Source organism: Mauremys mutica, chromosome 6, assembly GCF_020497125.1.
Source record: "Mauremys mutica isolate MM-2020 ecotype Southern chromosome 6, ASM2049712v1, whole genome shotgun sequence".
Classification (NCBI taxonomy): domain Eukaryota; kingdom Metazoa; phylum Chordata; order Testudines; family Geoemydidae; genus Mauremys; species Mauremys mutica.
This window is the reverse complement of record NC_059077.1, coordinates 54,530,816-54,545,659: the sequence shown is the minus strand read 5'-3', so window position 1 is coordinate 54,545,659 and position 14,844 is coordinate 54,530,816. Positions and strand designations below refer to the sequence as shown.

The 14,844-nt window shown below is 38.0% G+C and overlaps 1 long non-coding RNA gene across 1 annotated transcript; it reads right to left on the bottom strand.

Annotated features, from left to right (window-relative positions):
- Positions 1-922: 922 nt before the first annotated feature.
- Positions 923-12,259, bottom strand: LOC123373104. Its single transcript, XR_006580563.1, has 3 exons — positions 11,990-12,259; positions 4,288-4,388; positions 923-1,870 (listed from the first exon to the last, which is right to left on the bottom strand). It is a non-coding gene; the product is annotated as an uncharacterized LOC123373104 (long non-coding RNA).
- Positions 12,260-14,844: the final 2,585 nt, after the last annotated feature.

The window sequence follows — 14,844 nt, the reverse complement described above, 5'->3', positions numbered from 1 at the left end:
CAAGCTTCTTTTTTTTTTTTTTTTTTTTAAACTTTCTTAACTGATGCGGCAACCCCAGAGAGTCTGGGGCTATCAGGGCAGGCTCCAAGCACCAGCGAAGCAGGTGCCCGGGACGGCCAATAGAAAGGAGCGGCACTCTGTCCCTTATTGGGGCAGCACATCTGGGTCTTCGGTGGCACTTCGGTGGCAGCTCAATTGGGTTTTTCTTTCTTTCTTTTTTTTTTTCTTCTTCGTCGCTTGGGGCGGCAGTAAAGCTGGAGCTGGCCTTGGAGGCTATGAACTGCCAAGCCTGGTGGTGCTGGGGCTCCTGGCAAGCCCCTGGTACAAATGAAGCACTAAACACAACCCAGGACCAGAAAGGTGCAAAGGTTGATTAAAACTGCCTTTGCCCCTCCTTAGAGGCACAGCACCAAATCTCACTGCTTGTATTCAAAATTCTGCATAATCTATGTCTATGTTTCTTCTCTTGTCTCCTTTTGCCCCATGCCTGCCTTTGCATGCACCCATCCACCACCTTTAGTATGGAGGTTTTTTTGGTTTTTATTTTAGTAAGCTCAAAACACTCATAGAAATGCTACACGCCATATGAATGTTCTGTAGGTGCCTATGAACTGAGGCAAAGACTCCATATGATGAGGCAAATGCAGCCTTAACTTTTGCATTTTGATCCTTTTTGGCATTTTGATTCCTTAACCATGCCACCTACATGTTCCCTGAACAGATTTTTTTTTTTGGCATGGAATAAATAAGAATTGTCATTTTGAAGTAGTTTAGTGTTAAAAAAAGACTGCTCTAAATAAAATAGAAAAATATGTAAAATTTGGCAGACAGAATGGAAGTGTTCTTTAAAAAAAATATTTTCATTTCAGTAGCCTCTTGATGTTCGGGGAAAAGGGAATTGAAGGGAGGGTATTGAAGGACCCCTGCTAATGATGGATGTTTGGATTATCCCTGATTTAGGGTCTGTCACCTATGGTCTCAGTGAAACAGAAGAAGGACAAGATTAAAGGTGAACGAAAAGAAAGTTTATTAGGTACAGGAAAGTAAAGAACACTCAGTGGTTTGGAATCAAGGGTGTGAAGCCCAGTCCCTCTAGCCCTTACAAGTGTTATGGACTAACAGTCCAGAAATCTATACTTTACAGATGAGACGTCAGTCATGGATGGAGGGTCATGATTGCCTCAGCTCCAGTGCTATGGACAACCCAGACCTTCTACTGTGCCTGGTTATGGTGCTGTACACAGGAGGAACACGGATCAAATCAGCTGCTGGACCAGAATCCCTCAATCTCAGGTAAGTAGGGGTGAGTTGATGTGTTGCCTCTTGGAGACTGCTCACAACGACCGATGACCGACGTGGACATGGGCTGCCACCATGATGGACAGCACCCTATAGCCTGTGAAAGGAGCTTATATACTCTCTTGTTTCTGGGCAGAATTGTCGGATCATGTGACCAATCTTTTCCCACCTTACAGAAAAAGGGCGCCAAAAGCCCAACAAGAAGGGAGACCAACATGGCTCCAAGACAACTTTACAGAATTCAAAATGGTGATTGTGAACAATTTTTAAAATGATGCCATAACACAATATACAGTTAGAATACGTAACGTAACAGTTTTCCCGTACATTGAGACCTCCTCTAAGATCAGGTCTGCACACATACACAGCCCCGGTGTACACACAAAGTTGCACTGGTTAAACTAAAGGAGTGATGTTAAATCAATACAGTCCCACTGGTACAACTTTGTGCACATTGGTTTAAACCTGTTTTAGTTTAGATGACAATCTTCTATGGGATTTGGAGAATGCTGTAATTTATTGCATCTCCATCTGCATCCACCTGATCAAGTGCAGAGAGGATACTCAGGCCCTAAAACAGGAAATGAAATAGCCACTGTTTATAAATATTGTAGTCTTGTGTTCCCTCTGCTGCTTCTTCAGCAGCAGTCTTATAATTACCTTTACACAGCTGCACTGAGATCATCAGTGACGTTGAAATGCACATTAAAATTCAAACAAAAATGTTATATTTCTAACTCTGTTCAAAAAAGGATCAAAATACGATAAAGGAGAAAACAACATGGATAGTTCATATTCAAGTTTCCATGAACGTGATATAAACAATAAGAGTTAAATATAAAGAGTTAAATGTAACTGCAAGAATGTACATGATCTTATTTTAATTCATCACAAGGTAGTAAGATTTCAGCCACTTATTTAAGCCTGATTTCTACATGACCATCTAAAAATGTACATGTTGATTGCCATTTATATCAAATTTCTGCTGTAAATTGAAATGTTTATTATTTTCATTGGCTGATCTATAAATAGAATTTATTTAAATGTACTGTTAACCTGCTTTGATTGGAGTCTTTAATGTGTGCTTTTAAAAATTATGACTGATTTTGTGCTATTTTTCTTTGGAAAGTGGGAGTTTACATGCAAGGACAATGATGTAAAAACTAATAAATTAGGAATCTTTGCTCAAGAAGTACCACAGGATACTTGTATTTAAATCAATTGTAATACACACATTATCTCTGGGTAGAACTGAGAGCATGCAAAGAGAGTGGTGGCAAACTCATGCAGAAGTAGTTTTTTGTTTGTTTGTTTTTACTTTTTTAAATACATAAAGTCATAAATAAATAGTATGTCTTAAATACAAGCATGGCCAGGTCTGCTTTAATGTTTGCTCAAGCAACTAGGTAAAGACAAGACTAGAGAGAACAAGAAAATAATTATTGTGCGCTCTGGCTTCTTTATATATAAAATATTCTTGCTGCTTGACAGTGTTTTACACTAGCACTTCATTGCTGAAAAGCATATTAATGGAGTTCAAAAATCCTTTATGAATTACTGTAATCTCCTCCACATTTTTAAACAATACAAAGTTTCACAAATTGTACACATTGGATTTTGCTTGTTCACTAGCACTTCCTTTTCATGCTCATTAGAAGCAAGTGTGGTGAAAACATGTGACTTTCTCAAACCTGGGGCTCAGTCCAATGGTATTTGATGGATTCTACATATATTCTCCTTTCTTTTAGTTGCATTTTAAAACCCTTTCTTTACACTTTGCAGAATTCCATTTTTTAAAAATAATTTCAGTGGATAGTATCAATGTTTATTTTTATGAATTTAAATTTTCATGTTGTGGTAAATTATGGGGAGGTTCAGGCAATAATGGGCTCAACCAATAATTATTTAATGACAGTAGACATTGAGATTCAAAAAATTAAAGCTTTACAACTGTAAAACACAAATTTATCAACATCACATGTCAAAACATAGAAAGTAAATATCCTTAAATCAAATTCTGATAAATTCTCAAGCAGCAGTTTTCTTAATTTCACTGTCTATAAATTTAGATCATCATCAATGGAATTTTTTTTTTTGGCTGTGTATGTACAGTGAAATCGACATTTTCCAACATTTATCCAAAAAAACTCTAATCCTTCCAAGCTTATCTATCTCATAAAATAAAAACTAATTTAAAAGGTGGAAAATCAGTAAAGGAATCCACAAAATCCACCGGACTCTAAGTTGCAATTTCAGGGCTTGTCTACACTACACAGATCAACATAAAGCAGTTTATCTTGACCTAATTATGTCAGTGTCTACACTACAGCCTTCCTACCGCCAATGTAAGTGTTCTACTACACTAACATCATAACTCCACATCCATAAGACATCATAACTCCACGTCCGTAAGGCTTATGTCAGTGTAGATAGGGTGACACAGTGTCTGTGTAGATACTGCCTAGCTTACATCTGCTGTTGTTAGCTGTCTTATCAATTTCAGAGCAGGAACTGTGAAATTGAGAAGAAAGATGGGTGGCTAGATCCCAGCTGCCCTCTGCTCCTCTGGATGTATGGCAGTTGTACCAATGGTATACATACGTGCTCCATTGGATCTTGAACAGAAACATAGTTTTTTTTTAAAAATTGTGTAATGTGTGATTGTACTTTGAAAAGTGAATCTGTGCATGCAGAATTATGTTCATTGCCTTAACGACTTCCAAATTACAGGCCTGATTTACACACATATCACCAGCACATTGACTTCTGGTTTGGTACATACATTTGTTTATTCTAAGTGCAAGCCCTACACACTAAAACATGGCTCAGAAAGTCCAGTTATGTTCAGAGTCCTGAAATTAATGTGATTATACAACCATGCAAATTGTCGTATAATATAACTTCTTATCAAATCCCCACCTAAATCCATATCTGTGGTACATAAATCCATGAAAATGCTACTGTCTTCTGCTAAGGTTCTCAACTCACCATTTTGTTTTCCAGTTTTTCTCTCTTCTGTTTCATTGTACTGTGTTTTCCACACAAAGAGGAGTTCATTGAAATTCCTGGCCTGCTCCCACACTGCTAGCCTTGAAAAGACAGAGTGGAAAATAACAGGGGAGTCAAGAAAAGGAAGAGTAGTTCTCTACAAACTTAAGGCCAGATTGTGATATATTTACTCACTGTGAGTAGTACTTGACTCCTCAAGAGTAGTAGCTCACTCCAATAGGACTCAATGTGAAAAGTACAATTCAATATGGTAAAGAGTATCACAGTCTAGCGCCTAGAAAGGTGAAGGTTTGGTATAGTTGGAGATTTGGGTGAACCCTGAGGCTGATTCTTTCCATAGCCAAATTATCTATTCCATCCCTAATTAAAATACAAGAGAAGACTGTATGAGCCGTTATAGGTCTATAATGATTTTTCTGCTCCAGCTCTGAAGTGAAGACCGATACTTTAAGAATTGGCATCCTTATTTGGTATTCTCTGTAGAAATGAATTGGCACTGAAAATGAACGATAATTTCATTCCTAGAGATAGTCTCTTGAGATTAGTTTTAGGCCAAAAAAAATGGGATGGAGTACAGAAGAATCAGATTTTAAAACAAAGAGGGGGATTACAGGTCATAGAATTTCATCCAGTGATTCCTGAATTGAGTCCAGTAACTTGTCATTGAATCAGAGTATCTCTTTAAGAAAGCCATCCAACCCTGATTTTCAAAGACTTCAAGTTGTGAAGAATGCACCACCACCCTTGGTAATCTGTTCCAATGGTTAATTACCCTAACTCTTAAACATTTGCATTATTTCCAGTTTAAATTTTTCCTCCTGCCATTGGATCTTATTTTGCCTTTGCCTACTAGATAAAAAAGCCCTCTAGTACAACGTATCTTCTCTCTCTGGAGGTATGTATCAAATCACCTCTTAACTTTCTCTTTAATATTCTAAGTAAGGTTGAGTTCCTTAAGTTTATTATACTAATTTGTGCTTCCCAGACCAAAAACATTCTTATAACTCTTTTCTGAACTGTCCCTAGATTTTACATAATCTTTTTTAAAGTATAGTCACCAAAATTGGGCATAGTTTTCCAATAGAGATCTAACCAATGCAGTATACAAAAGGAGTATTACATCCCTACTGTTACTCAATATTCTCATTTTCCACTGCTTGCATGGCATCTGGTCTGTGAAGAACCAGGTTGTTCATTTAACACCTTTCTCAAATATTAAAATAGTTTATTTTTAAAAAAATAAGGATTTTGATAGAAATCAATATCTCGGAGTGGAGCTGTGACAGCTTTAAAATTTCCCACATTTTTTTCTCTTTAAGATAGATGTCTGATGATACAATGAGAGAGAGTAATAGTCTTCACAGTTACTTGCCAGAAATGGAGACTATAACTCCTGTAAAAATAATGATTCTACATATAGTGTTGGGCTACACAACCTCATCTTCTAATATGTCCTGTCCCCCACTATATAAACAAATGTAATCTCTGGGTGGTTCTGCTCTATACCCTTACTTATATCTATGAAATACCTTTCTAATTAGGGATGTGTAACTGCTGTCCAATCTAGTTGTCTTCCATTTGCAAAACATTTGGTTGGGGTTATGATTAAATTGAACCCCTGGTTTGGTAGTGTAATACCAGAACACATCTAATCACCTATGCAACATATATGAAAAAATCATGTCCCAAAGATTAACATGGGGAAAAAATGGTATAGTATAATTGGAAGCACAGAGCATAAGTTCAATAGATTTATACCAGGAAAGAATTTGGCCTTTTATTTTGCAATAATGAAATGTATAGTCAATAAAGTCTGCTTCTCATCAGGTGAATAATCAGATGTTTGCTTTATCTATAGCCCACCATGTCATGCCTATCTGCCCATTATATGTATTAATTAGACCACATTGTTATACGGTTTGTGCAGAGTCTCTCAAAGAAGGGATGCACGGGGTTGAAATTGCTCACTGTAATTCTGGCTGCCACAGGGATACTACCCTGCAGGTTCTCCATAACAGGATCCTTTAAGGCATGTTTATGAGTCAGCCCGCTGACTGTACATTTGCATACTTGATAATGGCCTTTGTGCAGATACCTCCATGCATGACTAACTTTTATGTGGTTGTTGCCTGTTGGAGTAATGAATCCCCCACCACACCTAAAACCCTATTAAAACAAGACACTCCTCTACACATACTTCTCCCCTTGGAGAGAGGATAAGAGAACAAACAACATGACAGATATGAGTCACATTGCTTAATGTACTACTGGACAGATACTCAAATACTACAGTGATGAGCACCAAATGAGAAGCCGAATAGAATGCAGGTACAAGTTAATATGTGCACCTGGAGCAGTCCTCCAAACATGTTGGAAAAAAATGTGGCATAATAATTTGTAAGAGGTACACTATTCTGAAATCCTGGCAATATTTAAGCCAAGTGGGGTAGAGTAAGAATAAAGTAGCAGTCTCAACTCTAAATTTTCTAACTGTTGGCAATTTTAATATGGATATAAATATTAGAATTTTAAAAATAAATGTGTATTTAATAATATGAAATAGTGGTACCTCAGCATCGTTAAATGGCATCTTTTGGCTTGGATCACTAGGAGTCAGGTGTCAGTAATTCTACAAAGTAACTCCGTGAATATTCTGTCTAATGCCTATATAAACTACTTTTATATTGTGAAAGGTTTGCTTGCATTTATGGAAGAATTTTTTTAATACTTTTTTTGGAGCTTTGAAAAATACAAAGAGAAATTAAGCTGTTGCTGAAAAACCAAGCAGCCTGCCATCTCTTTTTCTTTTCTGGGCTAAAGTCCAATTTGCACAGCAGTTGCAAAGAAAAAGCAAACGCATCACTAGATTCAGTGAGAAATATTGTAACAGTATGTAATCTCTGTCAAGATAAAATTGCTTTGTGATTTACATTACAATAAATTCTGACCTTTAAGTGCTGCAGACTAAGCTAATCTGTGAAGTACTTTATTCTATCACTGAATCAGCGTGCGAAGCTGAAGTAAAGTGACTATATTAGTCCCACCATGGTGTTGGGGAAGAGTATGTATAGAGGCAGATTTGGTGCCTTGTTCTATGTGTACTATAAGTGGCATAATTGAAACATTTAGTCTGTTTCTCCACTGTGGATTAATAGAATAAATTTCACCTCTTTTGTTTACCTATTGTATGAAGTACAAATTAATACATTTATAAAATATAAGGGTCACACTTAAATTGACAAAAGTGAGGAAATTCAAAATTAAAGTTAAAAATCTGGCCTGACATTCTAGCCTTAATTCTCTCTGTTGTGCCTCTCCCTCCTCTGTGGGTTTTTTTTTTTTTGGTGCACAACAGCCAAAGTGTCAGCCTGGATATCTCAGCCTTAGCTTTACATTTTTGGCCTATGTCTGTTTAAGTCAGACTTAAAGCTTTGTTTAAGTGCAGCCTTTTGTAGCTAAACTGCCTTTGCATCTTAAGTTAGTATTTTGTTGTTGCTGAAAAAATTACCTAGAGTGAATATTTCAAGAATTCTTTAATTATGTATTTACCCAATAGTCCTTACCTGCAAACACATAATGATCACCAGATTGGGTAAGTATGTAATCAATTAGTTATTAAAACAGGGATTCTTGACACATTACCCCATAACAGAGCTGTTAAGCTTTATTGTGTCAAGGTCTACTTGGAACATTTTTATCTTATATGTGCACTTACAGGCACTCTTATGATTATAAAGCACTTAGGGACATTCAGCCAATCAGGTGTCTAGAGTAGCAGAATACTTTTAACTCTATAATTTTGCATAGAGGGTACCTCATGCTGTGGAACTAACTGCTCTTCAGGGCTTTTATTGTTACTATTACACCACATCATTTAAAATCACATTGCAAAGCAGGAAGAATTGTAATTTAAAAAAAATTTACTTTATTTCTTCAGTTATTTGTGTTACATCACATTTTAATTCTTTGTTTTAAATGCATATGGTGTCATGAGACCACATATAGTTGCATCATCCTCTCAGTATTTGCAATCTCTGTGTAAACTCTTCAGGGCAGTGTCCGTGACTTTGGGGAGCTATCAGAATCAGCTTTGTCCCTGGAAGCAGGGGGAGAGAAGAATAATTGGAAATTGAGGCTGAATGCAACAAAGGAAAAAGATGCACTGTGATGTCTGATAGGAAAAGAGAAAAATAGTGAAGTTAGGAAGAGAAAAAGTGGTGTAATACAAGTGAGAGAAGAAGTGGAGTAAGCTAAAGGTTTTAAAATGTAATAAACATGAATTTGATTGACAGGGAAATGTTTCTTATACCACTAAATGCTGTGTACATCAGTACACATCTGTTTGACGTCTTCAAAATATGGTCAGAATGTCTACGTAGAGCAGGGCAATACAATTCACCCCAGCTAGGAACTTAGATTTTGTCCTGTACATTTTTCAAGCCTCAGCATTATTGTGTTGATCACCCTTAAATGCATCTAGGGTTGCTAGGCGCTCTCATTTGAAAATGACTGCTTTGCACTATAACATTTAGATGTTTGTAAGTCTGAGAATACATGTGTGGGGAGGCATAATAGCAAGACTCAAGGCCTGTTCACAGATGAACTGAGAGTCCACTGCACTAGTCTAGATGCAATTATCATTCAGCTTAGCTCTTTAGCCAGCATTTGAAATACAACTGGAATGAACTCAAGAAAGGTTTTCCAGATGGTTGGAGTTGTTGCTGAGGTGATGACACACCTGCCATGGGACACGGGGTCAGGAAAGTGGTCAACTGAGAATTGAGAGGTTTGGTAGCCAGGTCATTATGCATACAGTTATCTAGTGTGGCTGGCCCTGCCTATTTAACCCTGATGGCATCTGTTGTTCAGACATCAGCTGTGATATCTTTTAACCTGAATCTCCAGACCAGACTGGATGTCTGATTGATAGATAAAGCGGTAGGGGAGGATAGTTGAGCTGATGGCTAGTGGTATCTGTAGTGAGCTTAGATTATCTCTCAAGGAAATTTATCTAATGAAGTTACAGCCTTTTCCCAGCTTTGTTAAACAGTGAGCTTGTATCATCATTTGAACCTGGCAGCAACAAGGCTGAGAAAAAGATGTGTAACAAAACCATTCTGGACAAGTGATCATGCCTGTTGACTTACATAGAATGTTTGGAGGCACCTGTCATGAGACATCCTCCATACCCATAATTCAATATGACTTTAAATATTGTTTCAGGACTCAAAATATAGGACTCATTTCCCATAATGTTTGCATTTTATTTTCCACTCATTTTTCATTCTCACTTATGTACCTCTACCTTACTTATATTTAAAAAGAGTAAATTATAATATTCACTTCCTCCCAGACATTGATCAATTCATGTGGGTGTCATTCCTGGGTGCAATTCTCAAATGTAACTGATTTATCCATATAAAGAGAGAGAGTGTGAGAGAGAGAGAGAGAGAGAGAGAGAGTGTGTGTTTGTGGAGGGGGGTTCCACAGAAGATCATTAGCCTCCCTAGTCTAAAGAACCCAGCTGCATATTCCTCTTGACCTTAGTGATCAGTTTGCACGGGTTCAGAAGTCTCTCTCTAGAAGGAAAAGAACTAGACAGACTTTTCAAAAAAAGATTAAAACAGATACTCTCTTTTAAAAGGAACAAAGGTCAGCTCTGTGAACAAGGGGGTGCATGAGCAGTCATGAGCTCCCTTCAATTCATCAGTTATCTTGCAGAAGTACACAAGTTTATATAGTATAATTATAATGATTTTGCCCTAGATCAGGGGAGTGGAACTTTATATCATATGGGATGGGTTGCAAATTTAGTTGACTTGTGATTTTCATTTACTAGGCCAAGGCAGGCTACATCTGTCACAAACAGCAAGATATCAGCTTGTGAAAGCAGCTTTTTGCATGCCCTACAGGCAGAGGAAGAAAGGCTGGGTAGCACTTGTTTGTTAGAGTTAACAAAATTTGGAATTAAAACACTGAGTAAAAAAATAAAGACAGTCTGTCTCAGACCACTAGGTATACTGATCAGTATAAAAAGAGTAAAAGCAACTAGTAGCTTGTAATTTGCTACCATAATAAAAGCTGGAAGGTCTCAACCAACAATAATTTATATTGCTCTTTTCATACCAAAAGATCTGAAAGCTCTTAACAGCTGTATTCATACTGGACCACAAACATGCAATGGGTGGGGGAGGGGGAAACCAACAACTGCTGCAAAGCATGCTTTACAACAATGCAGGGACAGGCAAGCACATTAGGGCAAATTTAATGCCATGGGATACCCAGGACCAGATTTGGGGGAAAATGGGTACAAATTATGAACACAAAGTTGTGTGCTTTTGCAGTCCTGTGTTTGTAACTCCAGCCCCTACAACAGTGTACTAAGATTGTATATTTGTGCAATAGGATTTCTATACATCTACTAGTTATGCAATTGCTTTCTTGCATATTTAGGTATCTATATACTCACTTGCATCTACAAGTGTCCCATTTGCACACACTATTGCACAAATTGTGTAGGCCTGCAAATACACCCACATAATTGTGAATAGACCTCAAGCTTTTCCTGAAAAAATAAAAATCTACCCCTCATTGCCATACAGAGCTAAAGATTACTTTGGTTGTTAAGGTCTCATCCAATTTTTGTTCTATTGGAGTTGTTGAAAATGAAGTTTCTATTTGAGGCTTGTTTGTACCATCTACTTTTTCCTTTTGCTCTTTGCCAGATGTAATGAAAGGGGGCAAACTTCTAGGTTCAAAATGTTGGTGAGTGGACTGACAGTGAGGGATCTGTTTTCCCCAACAGATTTACAGTCAGTAGTGACCTTTAATGTAGAAAGTATGAGACCATCCCTGGTGCCACACTAGTGAAATAGTGTTAAGTAGTGGGGGATCAAATTCACGGGTATCAAATTACACATGAGTAAATTAGAGTAATTTGCAAGCTGAAGGGATGGAGTTATAGGAGGAAAATCAAGTGGACAGCTATAAAACAAACTGGGGGTGGGGGTGGGCACAAGAGCCTGCTTTACCTAGTCACTCATATTCCACACAGATTGTATCACCTTGGTCTTTTAAAAACAAAACAAAAAAAACTATTATTCACAACAGAAATAAAAGTTCATGAAACTGAGGTTATAGAAAGAACCACTTCTGTTAAAAAAATGAACCCCACAGAATTTTAAATCTGCAGGAATATATTTTGTGTTTAACTGTAATATGGTATCCACTGCTGCCTGGAGAGTCTTCCTGGGGCAAGCTGCAGCAAAATAGGTGTGCCTGCTTCAGTTTACACTTAAGGGTACATCAACAGAGCAATTAGACAGCCATGGCTGGCTGGGGTCAGCTGACTCAGGCTTGGGCTTATGGGGCTGTAAAATTGCTGTATAGACATTCAGGGTCAGGCTGGACCTTAGGCCCAAACATCTATGCAGCTATTTTTAGCCCCATAGCCTGAGCCCAAGTCAGTCACCTGGGCCAGCCTCAGCTATACCATAGGTCTTTTATTCCAGTGGAGACATAGCCTTAGAGTCCCTAGAAATCACAGTCTTTCTGAATGTATAGATCCCTTTCAGGGTTAATTACCCAAGAAAGTCCCATACACATAAACCATAATAAAACAAGTCCCACACCAGAACCATAGTCCAGACAGTATATGAAGTAGAGCCCCAGTGATCCTCACCTTGCCACACTTCCAGCTCTCTCTGATTCAGAGAGCCAACAGGCACATCCCACTGCCTCTTTCAGCCTTCAACCCTCTCCACCTCCAGCAGGTCAGTAGTCTAGCCTCTCTACTAGTTTCTAAGCCCTCAGCCCATTTTAATTTCCCATCATTAGTTTTGATTCAGGATGGTCATCAGGCTAGTCTCTCTGCTGGTTGCTCAATAATACCTGCCTCTTTTCAGGAAGAGCTTGCAGAGACCTTCTTCTAAATCCCACATCTCACCTAATTTTCTTCTCTTAGAGTCTCCCTTGTCCTTTATAGCTCCCATATGCTGCCCTGCCCTCTTAATTGGCCAACTGAGAACACCTGTTCTAGTACAGGTGCCCTGGACTTGCTTCATTTATAGGGGCCAGCCACCCTATGACAGTCCTTCATTTTGGGTCTTTGCTCCACATTGCACTACAAATTTAAGACTTGGCAGGTTCAGAGAGATGAATACTACCACAGAGGGACAAGAAAAAAGTAATAAATAAGTCATGGAAGTACACAAATTAAAAATAAATGTTAACATTTCTTGATACATGGTATATGGGTTAAAATGAATTAGCTTTGTTTAAACCACATACTCCAACAAACAAATAGCAAACCCCTCATCTCTTACTTAGCCAGATACACATTTTTAAATTACATCTTATTTAATGAAGTTAGAAAAATAGCATTAAGACACATAGGAAAAATAAACATTTATTCTAGGCTGATTCTATTCCTTAGCAGCCTGGACATGTTGGCAGCTAGTGGAAAACAAGGCAAATGTTTGAGTTGTGGAAAGCGGTTTCCTATCTGTAACTTCCTGACTGGTACCATAGTTGGATTTTCAAATTGTTTTTTGTGGTCCACAACTACACAGAGCAGATGAAATTGTAGGCATCTCTTAGGCTGCAAGGGTATTTTTAGATGTTTTGTGGGTTGTGTATCAGTTACTTTGTAACATAGAGTTAGAAAAGAATGTACAAAATATATTTAGCACCCTTTGAGAGTATTTTAAGAGCATTTGATTCTGACACATGCTATATAATTTACAGTGATGCAAATTACATCATTATAAAACTACATATTGGGAAAGCTACTGAAAAAAAAATTCTTTGAACTGTGGCTGAGGTATCCACCCTGGAAAAAAGAGTGGTGTTTTTTTCCAGAGATTCTTTGCTTCCTACCTAAGGGCACCTTTTGGAGGATTTATATGAAAAAAGAAGATTTTTGCTGTAGATTATTGAACACTGCTACATTCATGTGAATTGCATTGCTGACTGAGCGATCTTTGCTGGTAGAAGGCCATGAGCTACCATTGCTAGGCTCCCCCTCCTCATTCCTGCTGGTTTGTACTGAGAAGAGGAAGGAGGAGAGGAGAACTGCACTTCTCTACTGCCATTATCTTATATTTTTTGTAATATGTGTGGAGGAACATCTTCAAGTTAAAAAGCTTTGCTGTTGTTGCAGCTTTAGTGGTGCATTAGCAGAATGTTTGGCATTTAATTTCCTTGGTTTTAAAAAAAATCAAAACAGAAGAAAAAGAAGTGGCCTGTAGTTAATGATATAAACAGCTGATTGGTTGCAGCCAGGCTTTGATGTTCTCCCCTACTGCATTGAGGAGAACAGAGTGAAAGAAGTCGATGTCCCATCTTTGCTGCTACTTTTCTGTTTGGCTGGAGATTTCATTGGGATGGCTGCATCTTCACAACAGAATTTTCAAAGAAGGGTTAGGCAACCGAATAGTAGAAGCACCTGGGCCCAGTCTATGTTAGCCTTTCTATCATGGCTAGTACCGATGGCAAATTGCTGATCCAGTTTTTTCTAGTGTAGATTAATCCTAACTGGCCTGACCAGGGTATTCAGGCAGAGAGAAGGACTGGTTAACTAAGGAGCTGCTATGAATCACAATCAGAAAAATTTTGCAAAACGCTCAACCAACCTGCCTTAATTTCTGGAATAGGAATCTGGAGTGTAAAATAGTTGAGCCTGTGATTTTGGAATTTTTGCACTTTTGACTGACTTCTGGAACTTCTGCTAAAAAGACACTTCTATGTATTCCACTGCAGATGCAGCCATCATAATGAAATTCAAATGAAAATTCTCTAGTCAATCAAAAATAGCATCTCTGAGCAGGGCTGGGTGACACAATGGTAAAAGCTCTGGAGCCCTCTCTACACTAACACTTCCATCATTTTCACCATCAACAGAGCATTGCTGGTTGTGAATTGTAGGTTTGAATTTGGCTAGTGTAGACATGGCCTCAGAGAGAATGTCATAAAAGGGGTATGGCTTTAGTAGGCTTTGCTAAAAATCTTGCATATATTTAAAATAATTTTCGGTAATCCAATCAAAGACACCACTTTACAACAGGGCTATGTCCATTCTAAGCCTCAGAATTAAGTGTTTTTTGTTGTAGGGTAGCCTTGTCTAAAACCAAATTCTCAGTGTTTGGTTTTTTGGTTTGTTTGGGTTTTAGAATACTTTTCCTACCTACCTCCATGAAGCTCGAAAACAACAGAAGGACTTTTAAAATATCAATCAATTTCAGGCAGAGACTAAGATAGGGCTTGTCTGTGTGGAGACTTAGTGCATGGCAAGCTGCTAAGTAAATCTATAGTGCATTAGTCTGCCACACACTAAGTGTCTGTGTGGACGCTGCTACAGTGCACAAGAAGTTCCATAGTGCGTTTTGATGTACAAACAGCTGTACATCAAAATGTGCTATGGAACTTTCAGTGCATGGTAACAGGGTAATTGTCTACATAGGCAATGAGTGTGCATCAAGTTAGTGCACTGTAGATTTATACCCGAACTGGCCACACACTAAATCTCCATGTAAACAA